This window comes from Balaenoptera borealis (assembly GCF_965194805.1).
Source record: "Balaenoptera borealis genome assembly, chromosome: 15".
Taxonomy (NCBI): Eukaryota; Metazoa; Chordata; class Mammalia; order Artiodactyla; family Balaenopteridae; genus Balaenoptera; species Balaenoptera borealis.
The window spans coordinates 55654199-55667616 of record NC_138871.1 but is presented as its reverse complement, the minus strand read 5'-3'; the positions used below and the strand labels follow the sequence as shown (position 1 = coordinate 55667616).

At 41.5% G+C, this 13418-nt stretch overlaps 1 long non-coding RNA gene across 1 annotated transcript; it reads left to right on the top strand.

Annotated features, from left to right (window-relative positions):
- On the top strand, positions 1 to 4388 carry LOC309612547. Its single transcript, XR_014235270.1, has 2 exons — positions 1 to 999; positions 4194 to 4388. It is a non-coding gene; the product is annotated as an uncharacterized lncRNA (long non-coding RNA).
- The last annotated feature ends 9030 nt before the right edge of the window (positions 4389 to 13418 follow it).

The window sequence follows — 13418 nt, the reverse complement described above, 5'->3', positions numbered from 1 at the left end:
CTTCCTACCTGAAGGGCATCTGGACCATGCATCACAACATCCACTAAACCTCCCAAAAGTTGTGGAGGCTCAGCCAAAGTGAAGACTTTAGCCCAAAGGATTATCCTGTTTTTCCATTTCCCATGATTTATTAGTTCACATTTGCCCATCTCAGTTCATTTCAGGGTATGGCAGACCTTTCACAGTAATTGATGTGCAAAGAGGAGAGGTGTTCTCTGGAAGAATAAGCCATCTGACTAGAGGGAAGGGCAAAAGGCAAAGTTATACAAGAGTGACCCTGTTGTCATGGTTGGTGGGAAAGAAATCAGAATGGCATGATAGATCCACCAGAGGTCATTGAGAATGGCTGATAAGCAGGTGCCATACTAGTTCTGAATCAGATTTAAAGGTAATGATGCATGGTTCCTCCTCCATCCACTGTAAGACTTTCTTAGATATATTGAGAAATCATTGTGGGAAAAAGCTTGACCAGCCTCATTCTCCCTAGCTGCTCCTCTGGGTCCTACTATTCTAACCCAGGGCCTCCTGTGCAAGCCCAGAGATGAGAAAGAGGAAGAAAATATCTTTTTAAAATGATGATAATATTCCCATTCTCTGCTCACCCTGGAGGCTTATTTTGAAAATCACAGTGATTTAACTTGTTAGCGGTTTAATTCACTTTTAAAAGATTAACCAGACTAATTACTCATCAGATTTCACCACCTTTGTCAGCCTCAATAAGGATCCTTTGTTACAATGATTAATGTGTTTTAATTGTAGCTTCTCTCAGAGCAATAATTCGATCGCACACTATTTGCCGAATCTATGGAAATCTTGGAAATGCTTTGACAGCTGAGCTATTCTTGGGAAATGAAAGTAAAGGAATATATGTAACTAACAAAAAGTGTTTTATAGCATATCATTAATATGGATTTTCCCTCTCTGACAGACCTTGCTCATCTTCAGTCCATGAAACTGCTTGCTGTGCATGTCAGTTTGCCATCCAGGAACTACCAGGAGGTAGAGATCAATTAACACAGGTGACTGGATTTTCTCCAGTTGATGTCCTCAAACATATGTTAATCGTAGTAATAATCATAGCAAATATACATCCGGTCACAGGGAAAGTTAATTAACTAGCCAGTATCCATAAATAATCATCCAGTTAAGAGAGTGGATCCTGTGTTGATCATTCTGTTTTCTACCCAATGCTTCATCTTCATTCATTTAACTGGTGTGTGCTTTCCAAGTTAAGGATTATACAACATCAGAAAGATGTCTGTAGAACCTGGTAGAGAGATGAATTGTACGTGGCCAATACTAGTCTCAAGCTTACAATGTATTTTAATGGTATTATTTTTAAAAGCACAGTGGTTCTAAGACCTTTGGAGTTGATTCTTGGCTCTATCACTTATTAGCTATGAGACCTTGGGGGAAATGAGCAGTATCTGGCCTCCCAGCCTTCAGTTTCCTCATCTCTAAAGTAGGTATGATAATACCCACCTGATAGTGAGGATTAAAATGAGGTATTACATGGAAGACCCAACACACCACCTAGAATATAGTAAGCATTCATTAAATTATTTTTGAAAAAGCTATAAGCCTTTGTACTTTAACAAAACCATATGAACATGAGAATCAGGGATCTGATCTCACAATAACCCAGAGACAGGTAGGAAAGGTGTGCTACTGTTATTGTTTTTCACAGAAGAGGAAACGGCATAGGGAGGCATGATGATGTCAGTAAACACGTGATATATGTCCATCAACTCACTACTCAATCAAGCAAAAAGGGTGCTCTAAAGCCCACAGATGCTGAGTCCCATTGCAGTGCTTTTCCTACTGCCACCTTGGAGGCATCAAGGTCTCTGAATGAGTAGAGTAGTTGAGAGCAGAATAACTAACTCATTATTTGTTGACAAATATTAGCCCCTCTGTGGGATATATGCATCAATAATAGCTAACAGAGCCAGGAATTACCTCATTTAATTCATATAGCAAGCCTAGCAGGTAAATATCATTATTGCCCCCATTTTACAGGTGAGGACACTGAGGCTTAGAGATATTAAATAACTTGTTTGACAGATTTAAACCCAGGTCTGTCCAACTGTAGTGTCTGTGTTTTAACTATATACAATTCTGCCTCCTGCCAATCCCACTTTATAAGATGCCGTTTTAAAAAGGGAAAGTTTTGGGCTTCGCTGGTGGCGCAGTGGTTGGGAATCTGCCTGCCAGTGCAGGGGACACGGGTTCGAGCCCTGGTCTGGGAAGATCCCACATGCCGCGGAGCAACTAGGCCCGTGAGCCACAACTACTGAGCCTGCGCGTCTGGAGCTTGTGCTCCGCAACGGGAGAGGCCGCGACGGTGAGAGGCCCGCGCACCGCGATGAAGAGTGGCCCCCGCTCGCCGCAACTGGAGAAAGCCCTCGCACAGAAACGAAGACCCAACACAGCCAAAAATAAATAAATTAATTAATTAATTAAAAAAAAAAAAAAGGGAAAGTTTTAAGTAAGACCTACCTGGTCTATATGGTAATTAATCAGTATGCTTTAAATTCCCATCCTAGTGGTTCAGGCAACCATGACTCAACAATTTTCTTAACTTCTGAACCAGAGGTTGTGAACACTGTTGTTCCTTCACTTGGGGAATGGCACTGGCTGTGAAAAAAATTAGGAAGTAAATTCTTCCTTGGATATTTATAATACACATTTGCATGGGGAAGGCTCTGAGAAATACTATGGTTTAAAAAAAATTGTTTAATTGTGTTAAACCTGATTCATAAGCTTATCTGACCACCGAACTCTTCTTTTTCTTTTTAGTTATAATCATTAAGAACCTATGGGAACCCATTTAGATTCATTTACATAATAATCATGGGCAAAATTTATAGAGCACTTAGTATTTCCCAGACACTGATGGCAGAACTTCACATGTATTCACTGATGTTATCTTTTTAAAATATTTATTTATTTATTTATTTGGCTGTGCTGGGTCTTAGTTGTGGCACATGGGATCTTCGTTGCAGCATGTGGGATCTTTTAGTTGCGGCATGTGGGCTCTGAGTTGCAGCATGCGGGATCTAGTTCCCTGACCAGGGATCGAACCCAGGCCCCCTGCATTGGGAGCATGGAGTCTTAACCACTGGACCACCAGGGAAGTCCCATGTATTCACTGATGTTATAATACTCTTATGAGGCAGGCGTTTTCAGAATAACCTTATGAGGTAAATGTTTTTCTTAAACAATTTTCCCAAGATCACAAACTATTAAGTGGCAGAGGCAGGATCTGAACTCAGGGTGTTTTTCTCTAGAGCCTGTGCTCTCACAGCTGCCATGGAAGAGCTGATGTAGCAGGTCATACTCAAAAGCATGTCATATGTTTTTCTAATTTAAATATGGAATAAGTATGCTATATCAAATTTCCATGTTGATTAAATTGACCCAACCAAGGAGGAAAAACCTGGCAAAACCACCTCTGTGAATCAGACACTCAACACAATCAAATTTGTCTATCTGATATTGATAACTACATTTTTTCCCCTATAGTGCTGTTTCATTCTTAAAATACTTGATCCAGTTTTGGGCATCTGCTTATATTTTGTGACAGACACAGAGGTAACATCCTCTTATCACCATATCTCTTACCAGGTAATAATCACTTCAGGTTTCCTCCAGGACTAGTACGCCAAGATCAGACAAATAAGAATTCTCACTTAGGGACTTCCCTGGTGGCGCAGTGGTTAAGAATCTGCCTGCCAACGCAGTGGACATGGGTTCGAGCCCTGGTCTGGGAAGATCCCACATACCATGGAGCAACTAAGGCTGTGTGCCACAACTACTGAGCCTGCCCTCTAGAGCCCGCGAGCCACAACTACTGAAGCCTGCGTGCCTAGAGCTGTGCTCCACAACAAAGACAAGCCACCACAATGAGAAGCTCGTGCACTGCAATGAAGAGTAGCCCCCGCTCGCTGCAACTAGAGAAAGCCCACGCGCAGCAAAGAAGACCCAACACAGCCATAAATAAATGAATAACTAAATTAAATATATGATCGCCTTTAAAAAAAAAAAGAATTCTCACTTAGAGACAGTGAGGTGATCACCCATCTCAAATAGGAAAACTGTTATTTACTCCAGAAAGGCAGAAGCACAAGAATTCTCTTTTCTCTTCTTTGCTTTTCCTTTCCTTACTTCTCTTTTACTTTATTTGGTTTTAGGTGGAGCAATGGCTTATGGAATGACAAAGTTTGAGACTCGCTCACTTAACTGAAGATACCCCAGCCTAGAAGAAGAACCAGGAGAAAAGGCAATGGCCCCAAAGGTGCAGAAAGCCCAAAAGAAAGCTTCCAAGTACTGTTCTTGCCTTCTTTTTCTTTTGATCCTCTCTCCCCATAGGGTGGCTTTTTTTTTTTTTTTAAACACACTTTTCCAAGTTGTTACATTAACAAATTTGCACTGATTTCTTTATCCTTGTCATCTAAAGACCACCTTGTTGGCAGATGGTGAACTTTTCCTTTATGCCAGGCCTGCTGCACTGTCTAATGTCACAAGTGTCTGCTCACATTAGCTCCCGGAGACTGGAGAAGATTCTGCATAGTGCCTTTCCAGCAAGTTGATTTGACAGAATGAGTCCCCATGCTAGCTCATGGCACTTATCAGTTAGTCAGCTTTCCTCGGGGAGGAGAATTTAGAGTGCACCATATTCAGTTTCCAAATCAACTGCTGTCCCCTCAGGAAGCTGTGTGTTGCATTATTAAAAGAGATGCCTTCAACTACAGCACCATACTTAAACATTCATCCACATTAAAAAAAAAAAAGAAGAAGCAGGAATGAGGCGGGCAGCACCACAATTCCCCACACTCTTCACTGTTAACTCTTTCTCCCCAGGTTTCAAGTCTCCCTCTATGATCAGTCCTGTAACTTTTATTGGTGAGCATGAACAGTGTGATTTTGTGACTGCTACCTTTACATAAAGTGGGGTGTTTTTGCATTACTTAGGCTGGCTATAATCCCTGAGCTCCAATAGCAAAGTTAAATCCAAAAATCTAGCTGCCGGCAACGGCAACAACTTTGATTTATCTGTTACCTACCTCTCCCAGGAGTTCAAATGAAAAGCAGGAATTAGTTCTGAGTTGAAGATGAACAGATTTGAAGCTCACACTTTCATAATTATAACTCCAGATATTTCTAATTTTTTAAAAAAACAAAATTTGTGGCCAGTTTATCTCTATCGTTCCAAAAGAGAAATCGACAAGATTGTTGGAGAAAAAGAGGGATCCTTTTTAAAGCTGCATGTCGATATAAATATGAAAATGGATTAAACTCTGCTTCCAATTTCCAAACTTGTGTACTTCAATGAATATTAAATGGCAGAACCCTATCATCATCATGACTTATTTACTCAGCAGAGTCTTTATCAAAAAGGGACTGGAATTGCCTGTGGAGCCTGAAAGTCTCCTGTAATTGAGTTTAGAGTGGTAAATCCACTAAACAGGCCACGGCCCCAGAGACACCCCTGAAACCCACCTGTCAGCTGGTGTTAGATCACAGCTCAAACAAGGCATGGCTCCCTGCTCCTGCTAAACACTGATGTGGCCCAAAACAAAAAAAAGAGAAGTAATTTCCCCAGGGATGAGGGAGGGCTGGGGGCAAATCATGGGGGTTGGGAGGGCAAGAGAAAAACTCTCATCTAACAGCTGCCCGATGTCAGCTGGAATCATGATCTGAAACTCAGCTTGGGAGGGGAACTGGCCAGGGCCTCATTCGGTAAGGTGTCATTTCTTTATTCCAACATCCGTTAGGTAGGCGTAATGGAGTGGACAAGAAGCTTTTTCATCACGGATGAGCCATGGAAAACAAAGCCCAGAGTTTCAGTGAGGATAAAGATACAACAGGCTTAGGACTGATGCAGAAAATTTCACATCTGAAAATGGAGGAAAGCGTCCAAATGAGACCTGCTGGACCAGTCAGGGATGGGAGCAGGAACATTTTAAGCCAAAGAACCATCATTCAGCCAATAAATATTTGTTTACTAGTGCTAATTACGGTATCAGTTGCTGAATATATCAAAAGAAATAAGACATGGAGTTCACGGGTTTTTGAGCACGAGCCACCCTGTTCTCCTTGCTTGGCCCTGCAATAAACCTTTCTCTGCTCCAAACTCTGACCAAAATAAATAAATAATTAAATAAATAAGACATAGTCCTTGCTCTGGAGGAACTTAAAATGTAGTTGGAGAGGGGCTTCCCTAGTGGCGCAGTGGTTAAGAATCTGCCTGCCAATGCCGGGCACATGGGTTCGAGCCCTGGTCTGGGAAGATCCCACATGCCGCAGAGCGGCTGGGCCCGTGAGCCACAACTACTGAGCCTGCGCGTCTGGAGCCTGTGCTCCACAATGGGAGAGGCCGCGGCAGTGAGAGGCCCGCGCACCGCGATGAAGAGTGGCCCCCGCTTGCCAGAACTGGAGAAAGCCCTCACACAGAAACGAAGACCCAACATAGCCAAAAATAAATAAATAAATAAATTTATTAAAAAAAAAAAAAAATGTAGTTGGAGAGACATGCAGATAAGTCAACTATTTCAATACAGCGTTTGTCAAGGGCTATGAGAGCAAAAATATGTGCCTAAAACAATAAGTAAGGAGAAGGTGACATTTAAGCTGGGTTTTTCAGAATAAGTAAGGTTTAGCCAGGCAAAGGAGAATAGGGTGTGTGAGGACGGCAGTAGGAATGAGAAGCTCTTGCTGTATGGAGGAGATACATGATCAAAAGGAACAGAGTGATAGTCTTATAAGGCTCCCAGAGGCTCCATGTGACTGGATCATCTCTCAGGACTAATGGATTAGATGCTGAGAGAGATGGGACTAGAGAGGGAGAGAGAGAAGCCAAAAGATCAAGGACTTTTGTCAGCCTGGCTAATAAGTTTATCCTGAAAGCCAAGGGGAGCAATGGAATGAAAGAATTTTAAGCAGGGGAGTGGTGTGGTCAGATTTACCTTTTAGAAAGACTAGTTTACCTGTTGTGCACAGCGTGAATTAGAAGGGGCAAGGCTGGAAATAGGAAGGCCATGAAGGAGGCCATACAGGAGTCTCTGAGAGAGGGGGTGATGGCCCACACCAGGGAAGGTGCAGTGGAGGGGGAGGGGACAGATTGAGAAATACTATAGAAAAGAATCAGCAGTATTTGGAAGACAATTCAAAATGGGAAAAGAGGGAGGTATTCAGGATGGCTTCAAGGCTTCTGGCTTGGGTTTAGGGTTGCTAGATTTATCAAATAAAAGTGCATGCAATATTGGGACATATTGATACCAAAAAAATAATTCCTTGTTTTTTTTTTTTTTTTTGGCTATACCACAAGGCTTGTGGGATCTTAGTTCTCCAACCAGGGATTGAACCTGCACCCTCAGCAGTGAAAGCTTGGAGTCCTAACCACTGGACCACCACAGAATTCCCAAATTATTACTTGTTTAACTGAAAATGCAAATTTAACTGGGAATCCTTTATTTAATCTGGCAAACCTACTTAGGTGACTGGATAAATGTTGGGTCATTTATCAAGCTGGAGATTAGAGGAGGAGACATAGATATGGGAGAGGGGGCCAAGAAGATGAGGAGTTTACTTCTATTTATATTGAGTTTCAGATATCCAAGGGATATATCTGACTTCTGATTAACCCCCAATACCTTTCTGCCCTTCTTCTGCAAGGATAGTGTTAGCTGGCACATGGCCACTCAGCGAAAGACTTTACTTCCCATCTTCCCTTGCAGAAAGCAGCCATGTGACCACACTCTGGCCAATAGGATGTGAGAAGAGGTGATGTGTGTCTTTTTTTTTTAAAGATAATGCATATAATTTGTAATTTTATTTTATTTTTTTCATTAATTTTTATTGGAATATAGTTGATTTACAATGTCGTGTTAGTTTCTGCTGTACAGCAAAGTGAATCAGTTATACATATATCCACTCTTTTTTATTTTATTTTTTTAACAAACTTATTTATTTATTTATTTATTTTTGGCTTGTTGGCTCTTCATTGCTGCATGCGGGCTTTCTCTAGTTGCAGCGAGTGGGGCCTACTCTTCATTGTAGTGTGTGGGCTTCTCATTGTGGTAGCTTCTCTTTGTTGCAGAGCAAGGACTCTAGGTGCGTGGGCTTCAGTAGTTGTGGCTCACGGGCTCTGGAGCACAGGCTCAGTAGTTGTGGCACCCGGGGTTAGTTGCTCTGCGGCATGTGGGATCTTCCAGGACCAAGGCTCAAACCCGTGTCCCCTGCACTGGCAGGCAGATTCTTAACCACTGCGCCACCAGGGAAGTCCAAGAAGTCATGCTTGTCTTAGAAGGATTGGGCATGAATTCTCTGGGCTCTTTTCTCCTTTCCTCTGGCTGAAAGATAACCAAAACTGAAATAGCCACCTTGGACTCAGAGATGAAAAGCATATGTTGAGGATGGCAGAGCCATCTAACTTGCCCTGGGCCATCTACCATATGAGAGAGAAATAAACTTAGCCTGTACCTTAATTACCAAGAGGAAATGTTCAATGAGCAGCTGGAAATACAGGTCTGCAGCCTAGAAAGAGGTGTGCGCTAGGGAGGGAGAATTGGGAGTGATTAGTACACAGGCACTGAATGAGGCTTTGGGTTAGATTTCCTAGAGGAAAAGTGTGGTGTGAGAAGAACCAAGCACAAGAAAGTCAAATGCTATCTTTTTTCTTTTGACGTGTTTTTTTTTTTTTGGAGACACGACTTTAAATTTACCCTCAAGTTAATAGAGATCTTCCAGGAGTACTAGGACGGATGTTTGAGAATTTTGTTTTCATTTCCAAAGCTTTTCCACTCTATCTAGCCATGCATTAATATTCAGTACTACTAAATTTGTTTGTTTGTATTTGGATTTATATTTCAGCACTGTCTGGGAAGGGGTAAGTTCTCATGTCCTGTGAGTTATTTGGACACTTACACACGTCCTGGTGGCTGTGCTAGTGTCTGTGGTAGGGTCAGTATACATGTGTGTAGTTTGTGCCTTGGGTGTGTCAGCACACGTGTTCATGTGTTCCTCTGTGTTCTCACTTGTTGATATGCCCTAAAGACATCTTTGCTTGTTTGTCTGTGGGAGGTGCTGGTTATATTGGCTAAGTTAGTAGCCAGTCCCCAGCACTGCCAAGATATAGCATTTTAGATTCTTCTCACATGGAAGTCTTCTGTCCATTTTGGAGACTGTAGAATATTTTTTTAAAAGATCATTTCAATTGTCTTTTTTAAAAAATAGACTTTATCTTTTAGAGCAGTTTTAAGTTCATAGCAAAATTGAGTGGAAAGTACAGGCATCTCCCATGTATCCCCTGCTCTCACACATGCATAAGATCCCCCATTATCAACATCCCCCACCAGTGGTATATTTGTTGCAATTGATTAATCTACATTGGCACATCATTATCACCCCAAGTCCATAGTTTACATTAAGGTTCAGTCTTGGTATTGTACATTCTGTGGGTTTGGGCAAATGTACAATAACTTGTATCCATCATTATAGTATCATACAGTGTGGCTGTACCATTTTGCATTCCCACAAGCAAGGAATGAGTGTTCCTGTTGCTCCACATCCTCTCCAGCATTTGATGATGTCAGTGCTTTGGGTTTTGGCCATTCTAATAGGTATGTACTGCTCTCTCATTGTTTTCAATTGTCTTTTCAAATCCAAAATGTTTGAAGGAAGAGTCTCACAAAATTCTCCATGGTTATTCCTTGCCGCTTCTGTATAAGTCTACCTATTCTTCTCAAACCCCAAACTGAGGCTGAATTTTACATAATATGATATGAACTGAGATCTGCACAGGGGTTAACGACACCACAGTGTGTGTGTGTGTGTGTGTGTGTGTGTGTGTGTGTGTGTATTTTGGAAATTTCTAAACACACTCAAAATTAGAATAAAAAGAACCTCCATGTACCCATGACCCAGCTTCAATTATTATCAACATTTTGACAATCTTGTTTCATCTATCCCTCCCTTTTTTCCTGCTACTGTGCTTTAAAGCAAATATTAGATAGCTGAAACATTTCAGTTTGTACATTTCATTCAGTTTGTATCTCCAATTGATAAGACTTTTTCCATTCCACAGTGTCATTATTACCTAACAAAATTAACAGCAGTTCTCAATCTCATCTACACCCAATCTGTATTCAAATTTCTTGATTATCTCAGACATCTTTTTAGAGTTGGTTTTTTCAAAATCCATGTATTGCACATAGTCATGTCTTTTTTGGTATCTTTTATTCTAAAGCAGTCCACCCTCACCATTGATTTGAGGAGGAACCAGGTAATTTGTTCTGTATAATATCTTGTGTTCTGTATTCCTCTGATTGCTTTCCTGGGAATCAAGTATGTAATATCAATGTAATATCAAGTGATATCAAGTAATATGTTCCTCTATCCTCCATATTTCCTATAAACTGGTAGTTATATCCAGGGTCTTGATTAGATTCAAGATCAATATTTTGGCACCAATACTTCGTAGTGTGGTGCTATTACTATGAGGCATATAGTATCTGGTTGTTTCACTTTTAATGATGCCAAGATTGATCACTGGGTTTAAGTAGTATCAGCCCACAAAGTTCCCATTAACCTTTCACCTGATGGTCTTAGTGTCTATTGATGATTTTTACCTAGACCCATTATTTCATTTGGAGTATTAGTGATTTTTAAAAATTCTTTTTTTTATTAAAATGCCTCTTTTTTAAGACTTTTTTTGATGTGGACCATTTAAAGTCTTTATTGAATTTGTTACAATATTGCTTCTGTTTTATGTTTTGGTTTTTTGGCCGCAAGCCATGTGGGATCTTAGCTCCCCGACCAGGGATCGAACCCACACCCCCTGCGTTGTGTGAAGTCTCAACCACTGGACCGCCAGGGAAGTCCCTAAAAATTCTTTTATTCCTTCTGCATTTATTAGCTGGCACTCTTCTAGCTCCAGAATATTGCTGATAAAGGCAATAATGTAAGTGCCAGGGGCTCAGGGTCAAGTGAGTGTCCTGTTTTCCTGGCCTTGTTCCATATTAAAAAAGATCAGTTAACTCTCCTAACTACACTGGTGGTCAGGCCTGAATTCCAGGCTCATTTCAACTTTAGTGACCCTTTGTGCTCAGATAATGTCGAAGTCAGCAAGTATCCTAGAGATGGGTCCACCCTGTGCTCCAGGAAAAGGGAGCTCTAGGAGTTGCAGGGGGGCCTCTTCCTAAGACACCAGGAGCTGAAGGCCTCTCAGAACCTGAGGCCTGACCACCAGAGACTGGCTTTGCTGGTTTGGAGAGGGCTGTCTTTAGCCTCTCCCACCTGAGTCAGGCTCAGTCTTGGGCCCTGGTTCTCCTGCTTTTCAAGGAAGCAGCAGCCATTCAACCACTGGCCTTAGGGACCAAATGTCTGAGTCTCTGGTGCTTTAACTTTCTGGTGCTTCCTCTGTGTCCTCAGATGGACTCTGGGCCCTTTTCTCCCCTGGTTTGGACACTGGGCTCCACACCTTCTTTGAGAAATAGAAACAGAGCTGATCTCCTGCCTCATGTACCTCCATTAGCCCTTTCCCCCATCAAAAGTCTTTTGAAGAAAGCCCCAGGATGAATGGTCCGGCAGGCAGAACCCAATTCTGGGATTAATACTCAGCTCTTAGGGACCAGGATGTGAGGGGAGACTGGGATCCATCAGGTTGTATAGACAGCTCCCTACTCAGCAGCTGAGTAAATCATACAGAACATTCTTTCCTTAGAAGGTGAGCCTCTATGGAAAAAATGGCACCAACATTCATTTCTGGGGGTGATGTATTTTAAATTCTGTATAAAAATGTACCGTAGTAGGAGTTCATGGTACACATTGTTGGGTTTTAAAAAATGAGACTTTTAGTCCCCTCGAGACGCTAATTAAAAAAAAAAATATGTATATTCTTCAAAATAGTCACCTGCCTTTAGATGGTTACAAACCACAGAGGAAAACCTGTGTTATTCTTCATATTCCCACCAATAACCATTTGGCTTTGCATGACTTTAAGCCGTTTCTAAAAAATCAAATCCACTCTGAAAGCACAGTGGTTTGCCTTCTTGGAGGGCGGCCAAAGAATATGCTGCAGGCTGAATGCAGCCCCCAGAGCGAGGAAAGCGTTTGCCCCTGCGCTACCCATATTTGGACACTAGATGGCAGGCTTACCTTCTAGATGGAAGTATCTGGCCCTGGCAGCCCTGCCTCTGCTTCCGGCAGCCGCACCCTCGGGACAGATCCCAAAGGCATTTAGTGGGCTCCCCAGGGAAGGTGTGACCAAACCTTGGTGTGAGGAGAGGGGAAGAGGTGTCTGATTTGGGAACACTTGCCTGCCTGTCTGCAGTTGCAATGGGATCAGTGTCGGGGCCCACAGGATCCCAAAACTCATGGTTTGTGGCCATTGTGACACCCCTGCGGTGCCAACTGGGCCCTCCTCACACCTGTTTGTCCCAGGTGTGGGACTTAGAAATGTCTCCAGCTTTCCTCGGATTGGCTCAAGGTGCAAGGTCTTTCAGATGTCCCAAACCTGGGAGGTTATACTTTATGCAAGCTTTTATCAAACAGAAGCCCCTGCTGAGTGTAAGGACTGCTGAGGGCCAGGAAGGAAATGTACAAGCCTGTGCTGACCCTGGGCGAGGTCTGTGGTTTCACTAACATTCAAGACTCATGGCATTCTTTTTTTGTTCTTATTTTTAATTTGCTAGATAAGTTTAGTTACCATCTGTCACCATACAAAGTTATTACAGTATTATTAACTATAGTCCCCATGCATACATTACATCCCTGTGACTTACTTACTTATTTATTTTTATTGAAGTATAGTTGATTTACAATATTGTGTTAGTTTCAGGTGTATAGCAAAGTGATTTGGTTATACATATGTATACACACATATATGTATATATATATATATATTCTTTTTTTCAATTCTTTTCCACTATAATTGATTATAAGATATTGAATATAGTTCTCTGTGCTGTACAGTAAATCCTTGTTATTTATTTATTTTGTATATGGTAGTGTGCATCTGTTAATCCTCTACTCCCAATTTATTCCTCCCCCCTTCCCCTTTGGTAACCATAAGTTTGTTTTCTATGTCCATGAGTCTGTTTCTGTTTTGTAAGTAAGTTTATTTGTACTGTTTTTTAGATTCCACATATAAGTGATATCATATAATATTTGTCTTTCTCTGTCTGACTTACTTCACTTAGTATGATAATCTAGGTCCATCCATGTTGCTGCAAATGACATTATTTCATTCTTTTTTATGGCTGGGTAATATTGCATTGTATATACATACCACATCTTCTTTATCCATTCCTCTGTTGATGGACACTTAGGTTGCTTCCATGTCTTGGCTATTGTAAATAATGCCACTATGAACATTGCGGTGCATGTATCTTTTTGAATTAGAGTTTTCATCTTTT